Source organism: Urocitellus parryii, chromosome 4 (assembly GCF_045843805.1).
Source record: "Urocitellus parryii isolate mUroPar1 chromosome 4, mUroPar1.hap1, whole genome shotgun sequence".
Lineage (NCBI taxonomy): Eukaryota > Metazoa > Chordata > Mammalia > Rodentia > Sciuridae > Urocitellus > Urocitellus parryii.
In genome coordinates this window covers 90,194,997-90,211,785 of record NC_135534.1, presented here as the reverse complement: position 1 = coordinate 90,211,785, position 16,789 = coordinate 90,194,997, and positions in this window count along the sequence as shown.

Genomic DNA, 16,789 nt, shown 5'->3' with positions numbered 1-16,789 from the left:
ATCTATTTTTTCTTGAATAGCCAATGCTAATGAAACATTATGAGATAAATCATTAACATGATGAGCAGTATGAATTTCTTTAACTAAAGCTGTAGTAGATAAAGCTAAAGAAGTAATAATTCCTATCAATGCTGTAATTCCTAAAATTAATGTTGCAACAAATCGCTTAGGTCTAATTAATTCATTAAATTTTTTAAGAATTTGTGACCCTTCATCATCATACCAATCATCATTAAGAAGGACAGGAATCATTACATAGGAAGGCTGATGTATAATTATAAAAGTAGTATAGTTTTTCGGAAGATTAGCATGTATACAATTAGTTAACATACATTGATCACAGGAAATAGAATAAACACTATTATTACGATTAATTGTCAAGGTATTATTATTACCTACTAAGATAGCATGAGGAGCATTAATGCAAGCACGAATATTGAAAGGTTCTGGAGTTTTACCAGGTCTGGTTAAAAGAACCATATTAGTAGCTGCAATTAATCTAAAGAGATCTGGGAAGTATGAAACCTTTCCATTAGGGAGCTCACTCTGAAATATGGGAGTGACCCAACCAGGTGAGAACCATCTATGAATAGGAGAACTTGTATACATTCCTTCAGTATGATTAAATTTTTGAAACTCAGTCTTAAAATAATTTTTATAATCAAAATGAGGGGCAGAAGCAGACCAATCATAGATCTTAACATCTGAAGACTTAGGCTGAAAGACTTGTGCCCTTTGCATAAATCCGCATTGAAACCAATGAGGAAATTCTTCCCAAGGATCAATCATATTATTCCAATAAAAATCTTTTTTGTTATTCTTTAATCCACATGGATCAATGGCTTCAGGTAATGTCTTATTAACATAGGTTTCATTAACTATATAATATCCTAAAGAAACCATTTCAAGGAGCCAAAGGCTCCTCTTTTTATTATCCATGTCTGGGAAGCCAGGAGGGCAATCAGTAAAATATTGTCTATAATTAATAGGCATACATCCTTGAGGGATGAATTTATTATCAGTAGCAAAGCAAATAGGAGTTTCTTCTATTAAACCCTTGAAATTAATATTATAGGACATCTTATGAGGAATAAGGGAATCAGAAATCCCTCCTAACAAATCAGGATTATCAGTAAACACCTTAATATTAAGTTTTCCCCAATCAGTAACTCTTAAAAGAGGAGGATCAGGAAAATAAGCCCAATAAGATTGATTAGCAGAAATCAGTGATACCTGACAGGATAAGAGTGCTAGCATAGCAAGAAACACTTTTTCAGGAGAGGCAGAGGCACCTTGGCTAACAACCAAGTTTTGTGCCTGACTGGTCAGATGTTTTATTTGACCCCAGGAAGGTAATTTTGATGTCAATGTTGTTCGTGCCTGTCGAGGGGAATGAAGGTGAAGATTAGTCATGTCCTCGGCAAGTTCTTCATCCTGGGTCGATGGCATCCTTGGGTATGGCTTGGGGAGGAACCTCCGCCTGCGATATGGGTGAGTCATAATGTCTGATGAGTCGATCTGGAATCCACAAAGGTGAAGTAGCGTCCTGTGGAAACACACAAGCATATCCTCTCCCTGATGTTAAGAGAATATCAGGTCCTTTCCACTGTCCAGTAAGAAGATCTTTCCATTTAACTAAAGGTTTTTGAGTTACTTTTTGCTCAGACCAATGACGTTGCATTGGAGTTAATTTAGAATCATTTACATTTAAATGATTAATGACAAATAGAGCATGTTGAAGAATTTGATGAGGAGAGCTATAATGTAGTTCCCCCTCTTTTAATTTATTAATTTGAGATTTTAAGGTCTGATGAGCTCTTTCCACTATGGCTTGTCCTTGTGGGTTATAGGGGATGCCTGTGGAATGAACTATGTTAAGTGTCTGACACAGGTGTTTAAAGGTTTTTGAAATATAAGCAGGAGCATTGTCTGTCTTAATATGAAGAGGTAATCCCATATATGCAAAGGAGGCAAAAAGATGTTGGGCAATATCCTTATAAGCTTCTCCAGTACGGGCTGTAGCAAAAATAACATGTGAGAAAGTATCCACACAAACATGAACAAAAGATAACTTTCCAAACTCTTGAATATGAGTAACATCCATCTGCCACAATTTGTTGGGTAATAAACCCCTAGGGTTGACACCCATCTGTGGAGAAGGAAAGTGAGTAGGACAGATTTGACATTGTTTAACAATTTGTCTAGCTTGTTCTTTAGTTATATGAAACTGTGCTCTAAGAGCAGCAGAATTTTGATGATGTAATTGATGATCTTTAGTAGCTTGTTCAATAACGTTATAAACAGTCCTAGTTAATAAATCAGCTTTAGCATTTCCTGCCACTAAAGGTCCAGGTAAGTTAGAATGTCCTCTAATATGTCCAATAAAAAATTTATAGGATCTCTGTAATATTAATTTTTGTAACTTTTGTAATATATTAACAATTGATGAATGAGAGGACAAAGAAGATGTTTCTATGGCTGGAAAGAGATTAACTATATATTGGGAATCAGTATAAAGATTAAAAGGCTGTGTAACCTTTTCAAAAGCAGTTATAATAGCAATTAATTCCGTCCTTTGAGCAGAGGTTTCAGTTGTTTGTTGGACTATTGGCTCTTGGTCATCTATAATAGTAACAGCTATTCCATTAGAGGATCCATCTGTAAAAATTAGAGAAGCCTGATCAAGGGGCACATGAGAAAAGTTTTTAGGAAAAATAGTATTTACCTTAGTCATAAAATGTAGTAATGGGTGGTTAGGCAAATGAAACAATATTTCTCCATAGAATCCCTGTAATGCTATAGGCCATTCATCATTAACATTTAATAAGAAATCTAATTGTTCCTTTTTATATGGAATAATAATGGAGGATGGATCTCGTCCAAAGAGCTCTCTACTTCGAAGTCTACCTTTACAAATTAATGATGACACCTGGGTGGGATATGAAATATTAATCTTTTTTGGAGTAGAAGGCAAATGAACCCATTCTAAAGGATCATCCTGCCATAGGCATCCAGTAGGAGTGTGTGAGGTCTGTAAGATTATTAACATCCAGGGCTTATTATAGTCTATTTGTTGTAAATAATGATCTGAAATAGCCTTCTCCACCTTAAATAAAGCCTTCTTTCCCTCAGGAGATAATTGTCTAGGTGAATTTGGATTTGAATCTCCCTGTAAAATTTCAAATAAAGGTTTAAGGTCAGCAGTGGTTAATTTTAAGTAAGGCCTAATCCAATTAATATCCCCAAGAAGTTTTTGAAAATCATTTAAAGTACGTAAAGAATCAACCCTAATCTGTATTTTTTGAGAAGTTATATTGTTGGAATTAATCAATCTTCCTAGGTAAGAAAAAGGAGCCTGAGTTTGAATTTTATCAGGAGCAATTTTTAAACCCCAGTCTTGTAAACTTGTAATCATAAAATTAAGCATTTGCTGGAGTATCAAATAATCAGCATGAGCTAATAAAATATCATCCATATAATGAATTATATATCCAGATGGAAACTTATTTCTCGTGGAGACTAAGGCTGCATCAACAAACTTTTGACATAAGGTGGGGCTATTTTTCATTCCCTGAGGCAAAACTTTCCATTGAAATCTTTGAAAAGGTCTTTGTAAATTTGGGGAAAGCAGACTAAAAGCAAAATGTTTACAATCCTGTTTGGATAAAGGAACTGTAAAGAAGCAATCTTATAAGTCTATCACCACTATGTTACAATCTTTAGGTATAGCAGTAGGAGATGGGAGACCCAGGTGTAAGGCTCCCATAGTTTTCATAGTTTTATTTAAAGCTCTAAGGAGGCTCTGGAGACACAGAAACTAACAAATTGGGTGGCCAATCAGAGATATGATATCGAGCTGCAGCCTCCTCTAAGTCCTCCTGATCTTGAGGAGAAAGTTGTTCATCCTCCTCTTCATCCCCTTGTTCATCATCAGATTGAGACTGTTTTTGAGGGGATGTAGTTTTATAAAATCTAGATGTAGCAGCAGCCCCAATTAAGGGGGTTTGTTCAGACTCAGTCACTTGATGAGCCAAACAAACTGCCTCATGGGTCGGATCCAAAGCATCTTTAAAAACATTCCATAATGCAAAAGCATCTACAGGAATCTTTTCTGGCCCATGATGATCATAATAAACCTTCATCTCTTTACCTAGTTTTTTCCATGTTTCTAAATTCAAGGTTCCTTCCTCAGGGAACCAAGGAGAGCATTCTTGAATAAAATGAAAAAAATGTCTTAACTGCTTAGAAGAAACTGAAATGCCCCGTTTTTGGAGCATATGCTTAGCTATATCAATAAAGAGTCCTCTTTCTTTAGACTCTTTATGGCCCATGACTTCTCAAAATAAGTTCTCTGATTACTTACCCTTCACTTACTTAGCACCTTGCTAAGGGGTCTGCAGTACCCTAGGTAAGATCCTATCCTCACCCGAAAACTTCTCAATGAAATGAATGCATCAGACTTACGGATTACCGATCGTCCCTGTTCGGGGGGCGCCAGATGTCGGAGACCAGCTCCAACAGGGGGTCTCAGGAGACGAACGGATGGTGAGGAGTCGGCGAAAGAGGGGGTGGAGAAACAACACAGACACCAAAGTGAAGGTGTTGATCCCAATCTTTACTTGTGAAGTTGATCATATATACTTTTCATTTTGGCAGGCTTACAGTATTTTGTGGTTACAAAACAGTAATCATTATTCAAAGAAACAAAATATTACGTAGTTACAATTAGAATAGAAGAATGTATTTTGACTTATGCATAAGCAAACATTTGTACTTTCAGTTGAGTTTTGCTTTGAGCTGTTTCTGCTTAGTTAACTTTTAATAATAGTTACAAATGTCCCAAACTATTGGCCTATACCTTGACTATTGTTTCTTGACTTACTGACTGGAACCGGTGCCATGGTTACGGCAAGTGGTTGACTTGTTATTACTTTTAATCAAACAAAAGTAAGAGCACAAACCATTGTGCACAGGAACAAGAACAAGTTGCCCAGTACTAAGCACTAATCTATCTTCTCTAGATTTTAATTTAATTTCTCAAAAACTTCCCTGACAGGAATACAGGGAGTTTTTCATTAGACATTAACAATTTACACTCCACAGCTGAATCATTGCATTTAAAGCAAACAGATCTATGCTTTAGAAGTAGTTGCATTAATTGGGAAAGTCATGATTTTTCCTTCATACTTAATGGTCATATGAGAAATCGCAACTATACTTATTAAAGGAATACAAAAACAAATCAGCCCATTCCCAGAAACATACTGCGCTCCTCCAGAGGATGGACGCCTTGCGCCATCCACCTCAGTAGGGCCTTGCCATTGCCTGAGTCAGGGGAGGGGCGCAGCATTCCCTTTTCCCTCCTGTCCATGGGAGGAATGTTTTTGCCCTCCTGCTTCTTCCTGCCACGATATGCTGTCTTTTTTTAACTTAAAAAAGATTCTTACATACATGACAATAGTGGAATGCATTATAATCATAATTATCCATTCACAACACCAGATGTGCTGTCTTGCTATATATAGGCCCAAATGCAATGGGTCTAATTGATAATAGATTGGAACTTCCAATACTGTGAGCCAAAATAAAAATTTTGTCTATGTAAGTTAATTATCTTAGATATTTGTTATAGTTTTGAAAAGTTAACATCCTAAAATGCTCAATTCAATGTGTGTGTATACACACACACACATACCACACACACATAATAAATATAGTGTAAAATATGCAGCTTAAGCTTCATTCTTTTAAATTATTCTTTTAAAATAACAACCTATAATAGTTACATGAAACTCTAGGGTATGATTTGGGTAATTAGTTATTGGAATTTTGCATGCCTGAAGTAAAGGGAAAGGAAATCAATATTTATTGAGCACCTGTTATACTTCATAAGCACAATTTAAATACTCACTTATTAGAACAGCCCTGTGAACTAGGCAATCTGGTTCCCTACTTAAAGATAAAGACATAATACTTAAGAAACATATTCTTGAATTGATTAGTCAGCTAGTAAGTGAAGGAGTTATTAATTTCTCTTAGCCTATAAAGTAAGCCTATAATTTGTACCTCAGAGAAAGTAGATAATAAGCAAGCAAATAACTAAATGACAAAATTGAGAATCATAGTAAATGCCATGAAGAAAAATAATGTACTTACAATGAAACACTTGGAATATTGTGGATAATAAACCTTTATCTGTATTTAAAAAAAATAAAAAATAGAATTAAATAGGATGATATATATGTATAAAGGCCTTAAGGAAGCACTGCTAAGTTGTGGTCTGATTCTTGACCCCATAGTTCTGTGTCATCATTCTTACTCTCTTTAGGCTGTAATGAAAGAAGACTTCAACTTTTAATTCTTGATGTTTATGCTGAATGCATATCTTTGAAATACCACAGGAACTCCTGAGAAATATGGACAATCCTAATATTTTCAAAGGAGTTGCTTCCAGTGTTGTCTTGTGTTTTTATTTTAAGCAGATGTTGACTTATAAACATAAGTCATTGTGTTATGGTTCTCTAGAGAAATATTATAACTATTATCATGTTGTCCATCCCTACCCTTCCTGCCCAATCAAGAGAGGAGAGAGAGATTTATTGCAAGGAGTTGGCTCACATGACCATGGAGGCTAACACATCCCAAGACCTGCAGTTGGCATTCTGGAGACTCAGAAGAGCTAGTGATGTAGCTCCAGTCTGAGTCCAAAGGCCTGAGAACCAGGAGAATTGAGGGTTGGAGTTGTCTTGAGGATAAGAGTGAGAATGCATGTAAATTGTTTAGAATAATGTCTGGCATACAAGAGGGATTTAATAAATCATTTCTCACATCCTTTGTTACTTTGCCCCCGAGGACAAGGACCACTTCTGTGACTCTGCTATTGTGCACTTTATGCATGTTCTATGAAAATGTGCTTATTTCTTGAGTTTAAAACTATGGCAAAAAAACAAAGAGAACTTCGTTTTATAAGTGGTTCAGACAGAAATCAGAAGAGCCTAAAGTCCTGCAGAGCCTAAAGTAAGACAATTGTAAATAGAGATTTGGCAACCTAGATGATTTAGGCATGCGGGTAGCTATTTAGCGTGTGTGTTTTTGCCAAAAACAAATCCTATAAGCTCATGGGGATTTATGTGGTTACATTAGTCATTTCAGGGGCTATGGAAAGAAAACATTTCCCTTAGATCCCTCATTTAAAATATTTTCTCATGTTCTTCCCCTTGTATATTCTCCTGAGAAAACTCAGTTAATCCAAATACCCTGAAGACCCACATACACAAACACACACTTAGAAGCCAAATATATTTATGAATTATATGTATGTAAGTTAGCTATATATAAATTATATACACTAAATATATAAATCAAGTGCAGTTAAATACACATATGAATTAAGCATATAAAAATTATTTACATGATCTATGTACACAGCATTTATGTACATAACTATGTATATAATATAAAGATAAAATAACTATTCAATCAATATCTATATCCTTATTTACTTATATTGTAGTTTTCAAAAAATCATAACAATGCCTTGATTTCTTACTAGGTGCTAGAAATTGTGCTAGGTATATAAGATGAACAGAATACAGTCTCTGTCACGATGGACTTCATATTTTACTTAGGAAAACACACAAAGGAATAATTTTATAGTATTTACAGCTCACAATGAAAATAGAAATCTAACAAAAAGAAATAATAGTAGAGGAGAGAGAAACTCTGCAAAAAGTGTCATCCACATGCAGAGTTAGAAATCCTTGGGTGAGGTTTTCTAGAACAGTTGACAATGGACTTTTATAATGATTGCTATTTCATCAAGAGGAAAAGGACTGGGAGGGATCAAAGGAACAGCATGACAACAGTCAAAGCAGCATGAAAGTACATGACTTGTGTCTTATAAAATTTTTTTTTGTTCTTCTTAGATAAACATGACAGTAGAGTATATTTTGACATATTACACATACATGGAGTATGACTTATTCCAGTTAGGATCCCATTCTTGTGGTTGAACAGGATGTGGAGTTTCACTGGTTGTCCATGTATTCATATATGAACATAAGAAAGTTATGTCTGATTCACTCTGTTTTTCTTATCCCCCACCCCCTTCACTCCCCTTTGTCTAATCCAACGAACTTCTATTCTTCCCTCTCCACCTTGCTGTGTGTTAAAATCTGCACATCAGTGAGAACATTCTTGGCCATTGGTTTTTTGTCTTGTTTTTGTGGGGAGGTGCATGAGTACAGATATCAAGTAGGTTGGGTTGAGATGGTCGTAACAGAAAGATGACCCTGAAAATGAATCAAAGGACTGCCTACAGTGGGTTAAGGGTATTTGGAAGTATATTCCATGGATAAATGTCCAGTAAGGCATATGAATAAGAAATGATCCCTTTTCTTTTGGAAATTTAAATTGGAAATTAAATAAGGTAGAAACAAGTTGACCTAATAAAAGTTAAGATAGACCGATGAGAAGCCTAAACTTCCCAAATTCTAGTATGTGCACAACTGGCCTAAGGACCTTGATATAAGGTCCAAGGGTGGGCCCAAGGCTTTACATTCCTAATAAGCCCCCAGGCATTGCCTAAACTGCTCCTTTGAAGACTACCTCTTGAGTAGCGTGGGGTCATAGCCTGAATGGCCCAAGGAGAGAAAACAGTTCTGGCAGAAAGGGCCATGGGCTGGCTCACGGGGAGCTGCCCTCTGAGTGGACCAGCAGGCCATGCTGGACTTCCTATGGAGCAGAGATGGACTGGCAGGAAGCATAGGAACAGAGGCAGGCAGGGCACATCTGAAGAAAACTTAATTTGGAAAAAATCATTAAAATATCATGGTGGGAGCAGATCCACATAACCAATGACTCACAATAAATTTGTTGGTCCTAAAATAACCTGATGAGGGTTAGTAAGTTTATTTCTGAAAATATATTAGTGTTCTGTGGGATAGGGTAATGTTTACATGTTATACTTCCCCAAATGACAAGCTGTTCCTAATTCTATTCCATATGTTCAGTGCTCTGACAGTTGAGCTTTTGATCCCATTTTGTTGACAGAGACTTTCTCATACTTTGAACTCCAAAGTCTTCCCATGACCCTGCGTGCTCAGAGAGCTCTCCACCACTCATCTCTCCTTCTCTCCACCTATTGAAGTAAACCAACATTTTAGTGTTTTGGATTTTATTCCACTTTTTCAATGCCCCTCTTAACATAGCAGCTATCTTAAAATGTCTGGCCCCCTCTGCCCAGGGCAAATCCTCTATTGGCGCTGTGAGTTCCATCTTTCTTACTCCCTTTTGGGGATGTGGTTTCCTTGATTACTTCATCCCCTTCTTGGATCTTAAATCTCTGTCTGCATCAAGGCTCTTGGCCATCTTCATGGAGACCTCCCTCTCGTGCTCAGATGTCTTTCATGTTAGACATCATCTCTTGACCTATTTTCCCCTCCAGCTATAGCTCCCTCTTTTCTTTGTAGTTTCCTCACCTCATCTCCCATTTCTTTGCCAACACACAATGCAAGCTGGTTTCCAGCCCCTTCTTGAAATGCCTCTTGCTAAGTTACCAATGAACTTAAATGAAATGAGCATTTCAATGTCTTATTTTACTTGACCTGAAGTTCATTTATTTATGACATTATTTCCTTCCTGTCTCATAAGAGGATCTTTCTCAGGCTCTTTTATTTTCCACTTAGTCTCTAAAACTTGTTTTTCCCACATATAAAGTACATAAAATTAGGATTATGCCAATTTTAGGATTCTTAGGAATAATGAGGATTGTACGTAATGTCCATGACAACAGCATCTTGACAGCTTGAATAACTAGTAGCTTGCAGAGACAGGGTACTGATTAGGACTTTAGGTTCTGGACTCTGGATTTCCTACACTCGAATCCTGCCCTTGTTGGTTTTCAGCTTTGTGGCTTTGGGAAACCTCTTCAACCTTTCTGCTTCTTAATTTTCTCATCTGAAAGATGGAATCCCCAATAATACCTGCTTCATAGGGCTGTGAAGATTTAATGGTGTAATATGTATCAATACTTAGTGTAGAGTCTGGTAAATGGTTAAGTTCTCAATTATTATTAGTTGTTAATAAAATAAATTTCATTCTATTACTCAATCTGGCCATAAAATGTCCCTAAACCAGTCTTTACTTTTTATTTGTCATTCTGGAATCCTATGATTTTTCAACTTAAAAATCATCACAGAGCTTTAATTGATTTATAAAAAACGATTTAGATAATTTGAGCACATTGCTCACACAGTTTCTAATTCTGTCACTAATTTCTAATTCCGTCCCTAATTTCTAATTCTGTCCCTCCTGCTGAGTGAAGTGCCTTCCTCCATTCTACCACATACAGTAATAGAGAAGCCAGTTTTATTCTTACTTCTAGAGTATTGGAAGTGTAGAATGGTGAACAGGCATGGGGACTGGGACTCAGAGGCCCCAAATTCATGTTCCGGCTCCTTCATCACCAAATCTCAGGACTTTGGTCAGAACCTATCACTCTGAGTTTCAGTTTCTGTAACTGAAAAATGAAAATATTTTCCTTAAGTGTAAAAGCACATTAAACCCCCCCCTCAAAATTATAGTGAAAGATTCAAAGAACACAAATTTATAACGTATTGTATAAATATGAAACATTGCTAAACTGCTTTATTTACAACATCTTTTAGTGTCTCAGTGATCTAAATTTTTCTTCTTGCCACAGAAGAGTCTGTGTGCCTCCTGGCTCACTCAGCTGCGCTGTTGCAGCTTCCTGTGTTCTCTAGATCTGGGCTCCTCTTTTCAATCCCGTGGATGCTTTTACTTTTTCTACTCCTATTGTTCTGTGAGTTTTCATCTCAAAGTTTCCGATCCTTTTTTAAAACATGATTTGTTCTTTCTTAATGGTACATTGAAAGAAAAATCAAAATGAATATCAACTGGCCTTAGAGACATGCGACTAGGAAAAAAAAAAACAAACAAATTTAGGTATTAGCTGTAAGCATCACTTCTTTAAAAACTAAACCATGTCTCTTCATGGTTCCAGTATAATCCTTTAAAATTAGGGGAAAATTTGACATGAAAAATAAGATAGATAGGCTAGTTGTTGATGCCAGTGCATTTGTGAATACACTTGGCTATGAGAGGATAATATTGGCTGATGAGTTTCCACCTGGGTGCCTAAGCCAACTGTAATTGCATGGGCACTGAGGACATGCTAATAGTCGATTCAAATTTGGATAGTACATGACTGCCACTTTTTTTTGTGTTATGTATAATCAAGTGAATGAACAGAATATAAAATCCACTTAACGCATGCAGTTTAACCAGGAGGAAGATGATTCTGCCAGCACTAAGATTTATCTCTGATGAGTTTTCAGTCTGCTAAAGTGGGAAGCTTATAATTTTCTTCTAATTTAGACTCTAAATTTCCTCCAATGGAAAGTGAGTTGGGGGTGGATGGGTGGAGATCCTCTATTAACTGAGCACCCATAACTTGCCAGCGTGGGAATTTATGTGAATGTATTTCATATTCAATTTTTTTGATGGAAGAATAATGTCATGAACTTTAAATGGGTCATAGCTTTCTTCTGTTTTTTTTTTCCTTCAGCTTGTAATTAACCAAAATAGTGGGCTGTTGTGCAAAGATCATTAAATGGAATTTTCTTTTCTTTTGATTTAGTCACATATTCCTAAAGTCTTGCTTGCAGGAAGTCTTGTTTTTTCCCCATCTGGAAGTGATCTCTGGTATATTTTTATTTTGGGATCTTTATGGTATGCATCATCACTTCCTCTTTTAGCTTATAGATACCTATATGTGTCTGATTTTTCCCATTAGAATACAAAATGGCCTTGAAAAAAGGTGTTTTATACATCATGTTCTAGTGCTTAAATATATTTCATGCTAAATAAATAAATGAGTACATAATACTTTGTTTGACTAACAATAGGAAAAGAAACAAAACAAAACAAACAAACAAAATACAGAAATTATGGACTCTGAGAATGAACATAGGATCCAGTGGAAAATGTGCCTGATGTGGGGAAAAGAAAGAGCTCTGCTATTTTCTGATACCAAGAAGTCCAAGAGTTGGGGTGATCTTAGGCAATTTATATATTCTAAGCCTAAATTTTTTCTTTTCTTTTGTTTTTAATCAACAGGTAATAATCATACTTGTTTTTTCATTTGTGAAATGGAAATGACTTGTGTCTTTGTCATAGAACTGATGTAAAGCTCTGAGTTAAAAAATGTAAGTATGGGTGTTTTTTGATCTACAAGGTAAATCTGACCCTGTTGAAGGGGAGTTTGAATTATGAATGATTTCCATGTTTAACGGAGTTTGAAGTCTTTAGTAGAAATTTATGAGTCATATGTAAGTTATCTGGAAGAGGGCCTGTCTCAAAGTAGGTACTCAATATGTATTTGATGAACTGAATTATTGATAATTTTATCAAAAGGGTTGGAATTGTGTCCTAACCTGGCCTACAAGAAGAAAAATTTAACAGCTAGCTGTGTGATTTTCTTTATTCTTCTTGTTTTTTATTTTTTAAAGTTTCACATATTTATTACTGAACCAACCCAAACCAGTACTGCAGCACCTTTCTAACTAAAGAAAGCTCACATTCTCAGTTAAATGTTCTCAACTGTCCAGATAGTGGTGATGTTTTCAGCTGGACATGACAAGATGATCATAACCTTGATACAACATAAACATGTAATTCCTTATAGATCCAGTTTGGTTCTCCTCCAATGTCTGCTCTTGGAGTTGTACCTGATCTTATTCTCAGTTTTCATTTGAATCTACTGGGGGAATGGGATGATTTTGCTTTTGTTTCTTGGCCAGGAATCGCTTGATCCCAAAAGTCTTGTGAGAAGACAGGTGAGGAACCGAATCAAATGCTTGCAACACAATGACTGAAAAAAGGTGAAGGTAGCTGTAGGATTTTCAGATGGCTGTTGGATTTGTATTTGGTTTCCAATTCTAGAGTTTTGGACCCATTCCTTCAGAGAGTTGTTATTTGAAAGAAATGTTGTATAGGCTTTTACCTATAGGACTCATCAGGAGCCATATCTTGAGTTGCTCAACAGAAGTCCCATTCAGAAATTATCCTTGAGCCACCCTGCAAGTCAAAATCTAAGAGCTGGTCCAAAAGCAAGAAATACTTTAATGTATTAAGGCAGAGAAGATGCTAAAGGTCATTTTCATTGGTGGTTGCTGCCAAATGGAGTCATGGCAATTGCTAGGATCTATCCCTTTATTAAATTAATTTATTCAAAAATATTTATCAAATACCTACTGTGTGCCAAACACTATTTAGACACAGGCATTCAGGTGTTGGAAAGATAAAAACTCTTGCCATCATGGATAAGATTTTTCAGGAATAGTTATTGGGAAGTGTTGCCACCAAAAGCTAGTACCAATAATGATAATTCACTGATGGCAGAGGCTGGTTGTACTCCTGGGATCCATGAGTGGTACATGTAGTCAGAAGAATGCTTGGAGGGGATTCCTTAGGTCTCATCAGCATCTCAAATAAAGCTTCCTGAGATTCTGGGAGAAAAAATAGAAGTCATTGAATTTTTTAAAACTCAAAATTTCCTTTTCCTACCATTAAAGTTTGATTCCCATGTCAACTTACCTTGATTAATCTGTCCCCTGTTCTCTCTCATATTATTTATCACTTTCTAGCTTATATTGTGGTTAACCTTTCTTAAAGGGAAAATAGAATAGAAGGAAGTAGAATTGTCATCATTGCTGGAAAATCTCTATATAAAGACACTCATGTTTTAATATGAAGTCTTAAATAGTTTTTTAAATGTTGGGTGATCCTTAGTACTAATGTTCTTTTCCCAGGGCCTCTTGACATATTACTTTGAACTATAGTGGACTTTCTTGTACTTTTAAACATCATCTATCCTAAAATTTATCAAATCATTTAACAAATATTATTGGAAAATTTATTTTCCCAGACTTTAAAAAAATTACAAAAACGGGAAAAACCCCCATACACTGCTTATCATAAGTAGTCAGTTATCACATTCACTTTAGTTATTGGCAATTTACAGCTTCTCTGTGAGTCACATACTAATGTTAAAGATAAATTGCTATAATCCTTTCCTGGAGGACCTCTGAATATGTCTTTCTTTTCTTTTTTCTTTTTTTCAAAGAAAACACAGGAACATTATGAGTACCTCCAATGTGATAGACACTTATGTTACTCAGTGAATCCTAAACACAACCCTAAGAATAGAGCAGTATGAAAATTACTATTTCACAGAAAAGAAAACTGAGTGTCAGAAAGATTCAGTAACAAGTACTATAGGTTTTCAATCATATAATAAGCATGTGATTTTTATTAGTGCATTTAAATATACAGAATAATGAGTTTCATTGTGGCATATTTGTACATGCAAATAACATGCTTTGATCACATGTGATGTGTTTTTTGACCTAATTGTAATGCTATTAAATATGATAGTAGTTCAGAATGTCTAAAGATGAAAGCTGAGTAGTGATTTAATAAAAATTAAATATAATTTAACTATTAAATATAAAAACAAAGACACTAATATTGTGTATATAATTCTGATTCAGACATTATATTTCTTAATATAATAATAATTAATATATATATGTATTATTATCTGTATTGTAAAACTTAATTTTGACAACCAGGAGTTGAATTATTTTGTATTAAACAGCTTTACACCAAAATGTTACAGTATATATACATACATATATATATATATATTTGTTGTATTTAGTGGTTCATTTGTGAATAGTTTTGAAATATACTTTTGGCAAATTAGTTCCTGAGTTTTACAAACTTCTGCTAAATACTGGATGACAGAATATTTTCGATAATGAGTTATAACACAATACATGCTTGAAAATAATTGCTTTGTTAATTTTCTTAGTGCATGTTCAATCTGCCCAAGGCAAATATATAATCCTTATATGCATTCCTGTCAGTGTGATTTTATAAGTTTATAAAAATAAATATTTGTAAAGATGTTAGGACTTGGAGATTTTCTGAAGTAAAATCAGAGAGTACCCACAGTCTTCGACAAGTTTATAAAGTCTCAGAAATGTGCCCTAGATAATTTTGAATAGATAAGCCCAGTGAGAAACAATGAACTTGTAAACACTGTCAATTTACCCTGTGCATCAATAGGTTATTTGAACAAAGATCCCTGCATTGAACTAAGAAACAGATCTTAAGGAGAGAATTATAGAATTGGACCAGTTATCAGCTGGATGGCAGTGTAAATGCTGTCACTGATGGCAATCACGGTACTGATGTTTCTTGGCATGTGCTAGTGGTGCTAAAGCTAAGAATTTGATCCATCATGTTCTGAAATGGGTTATATGTAGAAGAGAAAATGCTAATACTGCAGTGTCTCACATTTGAGAGATCTGGAAGAAAGTGTAACTATATAGACGGAGGACGTGGGGGCTGCTATGAAGCACAAGCAACTTTTTGAAAAAAGAAATAATAGTTTCATATCTACTAATAAAACTGTGAAAGTAGTAGGGCCTCCAACATGTTTTCTAAAGAGATTCTTATCTCCTAAAGTTGAAGTACAGACACAGATGGAGATCAGGCACCAATGGTAGAACATCACAGAAGATTGAATTCTCAGCCCAGGTTAAGTCTTCTATCCCAAGGTCAACTTGAATAGGGGAAAAGCAGAACTCTGAAACTTGAGATGGGGATATCTGTATAGATGCACTTGTGATTTTTGAACCTTCTAACTTGTCTGAACCATCTGTGTGTGCAGAAGAAGCTAATCATCTACTGCTAGAAGATGGGAGCCTCCCTCTCCACTTTAAAAATTATCTGAAGGACTCAAGTGAGGCAGTTCCTTCTAAGACAGTATTTTCCCTTTTCAGAATCTGTTTCCATCTTTTCTCCTGGCTAGTTCTGTTATTGGCATTGACTATGTGCATAGTCCACCTGGGGGAAACATTGACTTGCTAAGGGAGGTTAAATAGTGTCTGGTAAAGGGGAATCTGGGCCTTGCTTATATTTACTTTAGAAAATATGATAACAGAAAGGTAATAGAAATCTTGAGTGTGCTAGATGGAGTGGGTTATAAAACTGACTTGGGAAAAATTTGTTAAGAGGAAGGTGTTTTTATATTTCACTCATGGCCATAGGAAATGAGCTTATATGGTGTTGGTATTCTACTTGCAAGCTTAGAGGAAAAAATATTTCTCATTAAGAAAAACAGAGATATTAGAACTTTCTCCTTAATAAATGAGAAAAGAGGACATTCTAGAGTGGCTCTTCTATATAAGAAAAATAACTAGCTCACCATATTCCTCAGGGTACTCCATTTACCAAGGCAATAAAGAATGCACTGGTGAGGGAACTCCAGCATAAAGGAGCACTCAGAGATGCTTTTCATATTTTTTCTCCTAGTAGCTCTGTGGATTATAGGGTCTTGAAATAGCTGAGGTCAAGTGGCAATATTTATCATCAAGGGCAGGGTGAAAAAGGGTAGTAGTTACTATCATATTTTATCCAGATGCCTTGTTCTTCAGGGGTGACTTGCACCCTAGTTTCTTGGAATTGGTGGCTACTGATACAGACAAGATTATACTCTTTCCAGGAAACAACATTCTTCCAATGGTTAACAGGAGGATCTAATGACCTTGCCAGAATTTGGGACAATTCTGAAGAGTGTGACTGGCTTCAGAACTACTGGAAGGATTGATTAAAGACTCATTTATAACTTCATTGATGATAAACTGTATAAACCTAACCAAGTAGGATGCCTAATGCAGTTATAACTCTGGACATAGTA